At 37.4% G+C, this 8,041-nt stretch overlaps 1 pseudogene; it reads right to left on the bottom strand.

The window, feature by feature from the left end:
• Positions 1–7,044: 7,044 nt before the first annotated feature.
• LOC112302577 (tubulin alpha-3 chain pseudogene) lies at positions 7,045–7,823 on the bottom strand (annotated as a pseudogene).
• Between the last annotated feature and the right edge of the window lie 218 nt (positions 7,824–8,041).

Raw genomic sequence — 8,041 nt, forward strand, 5'->3', positions numbered from 1 at the left:
AGTCAGTTAAAAGGTGGCAAAGTTCCCATGTATAAGAAACTGGGGGAATGGGGATCTCTCCATCTTAGCATAAATAGAGGAGTGTGCTGATGTCACTGTCACCCTGAGAGGACAGGCGTCTAGAGAATGAGTAGTTTTCACCTGAGAATGTGAAGTTACATCCTTGGTCAACAGCCAGGTTTTACTTAGCGCCAGTATGTGGAGAGAATGTTCTGAGAGAAGGATGAGGAAGTGGGTAGTTTGCTAAGCAGGGAATAGAAAGATTTAGTAGAGGTGGGGCAAAATCAGATGGTCCAGTCAGTTTGAAAGAAAAAGCAGAGGGTGAGAACAAAGATAAGAACAGATTCCTGGGGAGGTTTACTTATGAGCAGTGAGCAAAGATCTAGAGATATGAGGCATTCCACAATGTTGTGAAAGAACCAGTTTGGTGGAATCCAAGGATTTTTGTGGGAAAAGAGTTTTGAAGCATAAGCTTACATTACATAGATTCTTACATTTTTCAGTGACACCCGAATCTCTGCATGTGGGTACTTTTCCGTATTGATTTCTGGTCTCCAGGAAACAATTATTTCTAGTAAATGTGTTATCTTTGCTGTTAGGAACAACATCGTTTTTCTGTCGGTAAAGAGACAGTGAGTCAGCTAGTGTTAGAATTCACGTAGGATAAAAGATTAAGAGAACAATAAGGCAATAGGATGTCTAGGGTGAGGGGTAGGCATTACAAGACTTCTTCTGTGTTCTGCTCTGGGTCTGCCCCAAATCTGGTGGAAGGTTTTGCTCCCTAAGTAATGGACAGCATCCAGGATCAGAGGAGAGGTAGAGAAAATAAGTGAGAATGCTTGCCTAAATAGTAGTAGCTGTGTTGGGAAGCTGAACTTTATATATATGTGTGTACTGAATTCACTAGCTGGTGAATTCCTTTAGAGGTTGAGACATCAGGAGGCACTACAAAAATACCAAAGTGGAAGATAAACTTTGGGGCAAGACATTTAGCTTTGGAGCATATGAACGTGTCTTTATCTGACAATACTTCTGCTACTTACTACATTTCAATAATGTGGCCCTTCTTTCAATTTCTGTTGTCATGTTCTTTCTTGTCCTGAGCACTTTGCCATTCCTTTCAGCAGAAACACTCTTGCTTATTTTCTTGGACAATGCCCAGTCATTATCTCAGCTAAAACGCCACTTCCTCTCTATTCTCTAGGAATGGGCAGTGCGTGAGGGAGGGGCTAGGTGAAAAAAGTGAAGGGATTAAGCAAAACAAACAAACAAACAAAAAAACCCCTCATAGACAACAGTATGGCAATTACCAAAAGGAAATGGGGGGAGACAGGAGAAAGTAAAGGGGGGATAAATAGTGATGGAAAGAGACATGACTTCACAATACAATATATAAATGATATATTATAGAATTGTATACCCTAAGCCTATTTGATTTTATTAACCAATGTATCCCCAATAAATTTAATTAAAAAAAAAGTCACTTCCAAGGTAGTCCCATTACTTTCTCTCATAGCACTGTGTTCTTTTTCCTTACTGAAATGTAATTAAATCATGATTTGCCTTAATCATTCATTGAAATACCCTTCTCATTCGCTCTTCTCAAGACTCACAAGGGCAGGAATCATGAGTTTTTTTGTTTTAAATTGCAAAATTTCTAGAACTTAAGAGAACAGCTGGCATAAAGAGGGTGCTTTGAATGGCTGATTGAATGAATGAATACAAAAATGCCAAGTGTTTTAAATGTGTGATAATGAAAGCTCACAACTATAAAAACCTCATGCAAATCCATCACAAGTTGTTTTATACTATACAAAAATTTTATTAACTAAAAAGATGTGAAAAACAAAAAAATATTTCAGATTAAACAAAAGTCTCCTCATTCTAGTAAGCTAGTTTACTATTTGGTAACATTGAGGTCACCAACATCCCCGTTTGTACTTTAGAGAATGAAACGACATCTTTGTGAACTAAGGTTGTGCGTGTCAGCGCAACCTTCCATCAACAGGGTTTTTCTCAAAATGTGTATAAATGGTGGTTCTTCCCAAGGGGTGGAGGGCCGAACACCACTTTATAGACTATGCTGAAAGAGCTATACACTACATCTATTCTCAACAGAAGAAAAGTTATTGTTTAAAGTGAAATGAAGTAAGTATCTTAAAGAGGTTCTTCTTGTTGAATTCGACAAGGGAAGCAGTTCCCATAAGATACCTAACTATGAGAATAAAGTCACGTAAAGAAAATCTGTAAAATGTTATGCTTGTAAAAGGCAGGGTTATTTTTATGAAGCCCATTAACTGATGGAGTGTGCGGCTATTTTTCTTCCAGCTAAAAAACCTTAGGGAAAAGAAAAGTCCCTTGGGAAATGGACTATTTGGCTTACTGCAGTAGTAAACACTGCAGAGATTTGCGTGTCGGGGCATTAGTTTCAGCACACTTCAGGGTGATTTTTGTCTAAAGCAGCAACATATACAAAGTGTAAAACCTGCAGTTCAGGGCAAAAATAAGGAAACATAAGAATGCAAGGAATTAAAAACTGGATAGGACCCCCGGTGACTGAATCCGTTTATTCTCAACTTTAGGCAAGAGACTACAGAAAAAATGAACTAGAATGCAAAACCCCTTTCCCAAGCACCTAATCAGAAACAAAAGGGTAAGAAAAATGAGGGGTTTTATTTAGTTTAATTTTTAGTTTATTTTTCAGAAAGAAGCCTTAGAAAAGAGGCCAATTTTACAAACACTTATCACACACTGTAGAAGAAGCTAACTACAAACTAAGAAGACTGTATTTTTGAAGGATTAAAATGTTTTCAGGATATACTTAAGTGTTTTTTAAAATAATGTATTGTTTTCTTGTTATAGACCATATACAATTATTTTAAAAGTTAGTAGACAAAGTAAATTAAAAGCATTTGATAATTTAGTCTCACATGAAGATAACAAATTTGTGACTAAATCTAGGATTTGCTGTCAATGCCCTAATATTCATATTGTGAATCACACAGAACAGAGGCAGTAGGGCAGAAGGCCGCATATAACTTCAGAATGACGCAGTGAAGTAATCATGCAGAAAATAATTATGTGATTCAGCACAGGAGTAAAAGCCACCAAATTTTCCCCTGATTCTCACAAAATTTTCTTTCTTTTTAAATTTTTTTATTGTTGTTCAATTACAGCTTTTTTTCAGTCAACTACAGAAATAACTGGGAAATACACACATGTAAAATTAATAAAATGGAAGCAGAAAACACTAAATACAAAGGGAAACAGAAATAAAACCAGTGGATTAGCCTTAATTCTTTCAAAACTATGGTAAAGTCCTTAGAATTTAGTAATTTTAAGCAATAAAAAAAGAATTCTAAATGCACTACCTTGTGACTGAAGAAGCAAATGTAGCCATAGATAGAAAGTACATTTAAAATTGTTAAATGAGAGGGAATACTCATCTGCTACTTTTTTTCCAGGTTTGTCTCTATTCTTTCCCCTTTTCTTTGATGAAATACTCATTGCCCACATATCATTCAGGGAGGCACAGTCCACCACCAACTCCAGTGTTTGACATATTACCTAAGATAATAAAACATTTCAATCTACCCAGATTTCCACCCAAGCCCCCCAAACTGCTCCGGGAACGAGGCATGTGAATCAATTGAACAGTGGGAATCAGGCCGAGGTTTTCATGGACAGAATTCGAAAACAGTGTTCTTTTCTGCTGAATTTGAACCAAGTGGACATAAATCTAGAATAATCTACCTAACTGAAAATGAAGCCAACATAGCTCGTAATGCTCTTGAGTTCCTGGGTCTTAAGTTTGAATCGTCTAATGATCCCCACGAGTTTTATAATTATACAACCCATTGCATTCTCTTCCCTTCCTTCCCACCCGAGACAGCTGAAACTGGATTTTCAGTTACTTTCAACCCAAGCGGCTATGCTGACCTTTTAGCCTATGCGCAAGTTTATGCCAAAAATTTTTACACTGTATATACAGGAAAAAATTAATTATCAAGATAGATTGAAGGAAACATAAATATTTAAAAAGATAATCTCACTTCTCACATGTACCCATCCTTTCCCATCAAACTTACAGATTCAATTGGTTCATAATAAATTTTTCCCACTCTTTGAGGAATGGGTCATTCCTATGAATTAACTTGGACTAGATTACATTCAATACATACACTGGCCACTTGTGGCTCTCAAGCACTGGAAACACGTCCAGTCTGAGTTGAAATGAACTCTAGGTATAATATACACTCTGAATTTCACATAGTCTGAAAAAAAGGAATGTAACATATTTTCAATAATTTTTATATTGATTATATGTTGACATGCTGTTACTATTCTGACATATTAGGTTAAACAAAATACATTAGTTTTATGTTTTTATTTTTACCTTTTAAATATGACAACTGAACCTATTTAAAGTCACATATGTGGCTCTCATTTGTGACCTGTGTTGTATTTTTACAATGTTTGTCTGCAGTATATAAAACATTTTTTTAAATCTTAGTAAAATACATGGGACATTTTTCTTTATACTTATATTTTGACTGTTAATTTGTACATGTACTGTCTTTTTAATATATAAATTCTGGTAATAATTTAAAATAAACAGACAGGCACTGTCTTTGTGAACATAAACCATTATGTCATATATACTGAGCCTAGCAAAGTTTGAAAATCTTGACAAAAGTAGACTTGTCATTATGGAAACAAATTTACTGACACATAAATGTAGAACTGGTCTTAGGAACAGTTCGATTCAAAGCTCAGATGATATCCCCATGTCTATATCTCGTCTCTGGTTTGACTCTGTCCTCAGGTTCTGATTGGTCACCCCACTGGCTTCAAGCTCAGAGTATGGTGACTCCAAGTCCAGTAGATGACAGTTCTCACATGTTAGGCCCACACAAATCCTGGGAGTCATTCACCAACACTGGCTTGAATTAGGTCACTTCCTTTTTTTTCTTTTTTCTTTTTTCTTTTGGTGGAGGAAAGTAGAAGACTGATTTTTGTTCAAATATAAGACTTATAGTTATGAATTTGTGGCTGGGACTACTAGTTGTCTCTCAATATCTACTCTCAGTTTCTTGCTTAGTAATGTGACCCCGATTTTTACTGGACCCAATAAATAAACACCATAGTTTCCTGACACCCTGGAAGCCAGGTAAGTGTAGGTGATTAATTCAGGCCAGTGGGACATTGTGACTTCTGACAAATATTCTCAGGAGAAATGAGCATCCTTCTTCATCCTCATTTCCTTCCTTTAGGCTGAAATGCATATGTCGAAATGCATGTGTGATAGCTGAGTTGAAGTAGCCTCTTTTGACCACGAAGTGTAACCACGTGTGGAGGATCACAGGACAGTGTTATCAAAGGAATCTGAAAATGTGCTGATTAAGAGACGTGCACATGAGACATACACTGGTTTGTATTACATGAGAGATAACAGTATCATGTTTAAGAGGCTGTTGTTTTGAGTTTTCTGCTACTCAAGAATGGGCCTAAGTTTATTGATACAGTTCCAAACTATTGACGTTATATAAATTCCAGGTCAGGAATTCTGGTTAGCTGTTGGCATAGTAGAATGGGATAAATCAAATTTTACTCACATTTATTTTTTTAGTAAATGTTTGTTTTGATATTTCCTTTTATTTATCATATTTCTTTAGACATTCTATTTTTCTTTACATTAAAATTTTGATAATAATCAATGTTGAACATCTATTTAAAATTCTAATGTTCCAAAATTTAAGATTACTTACATAGTATTCTGTGAATTGTAATTATTCACGTTTTTAAAATGTAGTTTTTTTATTTTATAATTTGGGAAGTGTTAGCTTGACTATTCAACTTCACATGTATCTTTGCTCTAGTATTTATTATGAACATTTTTGCAGTTATTAAATCAATACTGAAATTTCTGTCTGGTCAAGGGGTTTCACTTGTCCTGTGAAGATTTATATAGTCATAATCTTTCCTACCTTAGTGTTTGATGATATCATAGATAACTATAGAAATGTGTGTGTGAAATAAAGATGTGTATAAATACAATTTAATAATACAAAAATCTAAATTAACTTGAAAGATAGAATGGATACAACTATGGGATCAGATGGAAGTGAAATAACTTTTTTGTCTTCTATGTAGAAAAGAATTCAGGAATAAAGCAGGATTAAAACAGTTTCCTGAGTAAGCTAGTGTTAAGTAGGCTTAGAAAAATACAACTTTTTTCAGGAAAGAAAGGAGTGAAGCCTGTAGATTCCAGGGGAACAGCAGAGATAAATCAACCTGACTTTGCAGAGAGGGAGTCATGCCCAAGGTGCCACGCAGAGGCAGTGTTGGCGGTGACGTGAACTGTTCAAGTGAGGGGAACAGGGGGCTTAGGAGGAGAGAGACTCCTGTTGAATCAGAGAATCAGGTCAGCGGGAGGTTGCATCAGCCCATAGATAAGTGTGTAAGAACAGAAGCAGAGAGTAGATTGGAGGGAGATTAGAAGCTATTTAACAGAAAATCTGATAACAGTCTATGTGTGTCTTCATTGTTAAAATTGCCATCAATGTGATTTACTGAGGAGAAATGGGCCACTGAAATGAGACCTTTAAAAAGAAAAATAGTAGAAGAAAGAGGAACTGTTCTGTCTTCATCAAGTCAGTACTGAGAGAGCCCCAAATACATTTAATTAAATCAATAGGGGAAGTTCAAAGGTGATAAACATTCTGAGGTGAATACATCAATTGACAGCAATAGGATTTCATGAAATTAAGTGTTCTTAGAACTCTAGTCAAATACTATGACTCTCCTGATCCTTAAACCTGCTTCAAAATATACATTATAATAAAATTATTTCAAAGCACTGAGTAATTTCACAATGTATTTATTTATGCACGGACATCTTTGGGAACAATGTCATCATAGAGCAACAAGGGGCGAGCGAGCCATGCATTTACCATGGTGAGGGTCACATTCCCCGTCTGCCTGGCTGGCTAAAAGCACGCATTGGTGATCTCTGCTACAGAAAGCTGTCCCTGGTACGCTTTCTCAGCAGATGACAGGGGCATTATGTGTGGCCTGAGGGTAGTGCGTGCGGGGATAGGAAACCAGGTTGGAATGGAATTCAGTCAGATCAATATTCAGGGCTCCATCACACCTGAGTGATGGAGGACACGATCTGACCTATCTACCTATTCAGGTCAATGTAGGTTGAGCACTCAGTATTGAAGTTTCTATGACACATGTCATAGAATGTCTTATTGTCAACCATGAAGGCACAATCAGAGTGCTCCACCGTGGTGTGCATGGTGAGAATGGACTTGCAGGGCTCAACTACAGCTGTGGAAACCTGGGGGGTCTGGGTAAAAGCAGAACTTCAGCTTGGGCTTTTTGCCATAATCAATAGAGAGACGTTCCATCTGCAGGGAGATGAACTGAGAATCAGTTCCCCCTCCAAGTCTGTGGGAAACCAAGAAGCCCTGAAGACCTGTGCACAGGTCGGCCAGTTTCTGAATTCAGCCCAAGAGAAGGTCAATGATCTCCTTGCCAATGGTGCAGTGTCCACAGACATAGTTATTGGCAGCATTTTCCTTGCCTGTAATCAGCTGCTTGGTGAGGAAGAGCTGGAGGGAGGTTCCAGTGAGAACTTCATTAATGATATAGGGTTCTAGGCCACCTCCACTGCCCCCACCCTGTCACCCCAATGGTCTTGTCACTTGACATCTGGTTATCTGGATGGATGCCATGTTCCAGCTGTAGCGCTCCCAGCAGGCATTGCTGGTCTGGCCACCAGCCTGGCCAATGTGGATGGAGATGCGCTCACACATGGTTGCTGCTTTGCTGCTGCTGAGTGGAAAGCATTGAAGAAGCGGGGAGGTTGTTGCTTCTTACGACAGGGCTCTTAGGTGGCCCGTGTAAGAGAGCTTCAATTTCACAATTATTTTGAGTCATCAGCCTAACAAATAACGAACATGGGTGTTGCTTTAAAATGCTTTTTATTCCTCTAGGAAATAGATCCTAATATTAAATTTTTATTATATTGAGG

Source organism: Desmodus rotundus, chromosome 2 (genome assembly GCF_022682495.2).
Source record: "Desmodus rotundus isolate HL8 chromosome 2, HLdesRot8A.1, whole genome shotgun sequence".
Classification (NCBI taxonomy): domain Eukaryota; kingdom Metazoa; phylum Chordata; class Mammalia; order Chiroptera; family Phyllostomidae; genus Desmodus; species Desmodus rotundus.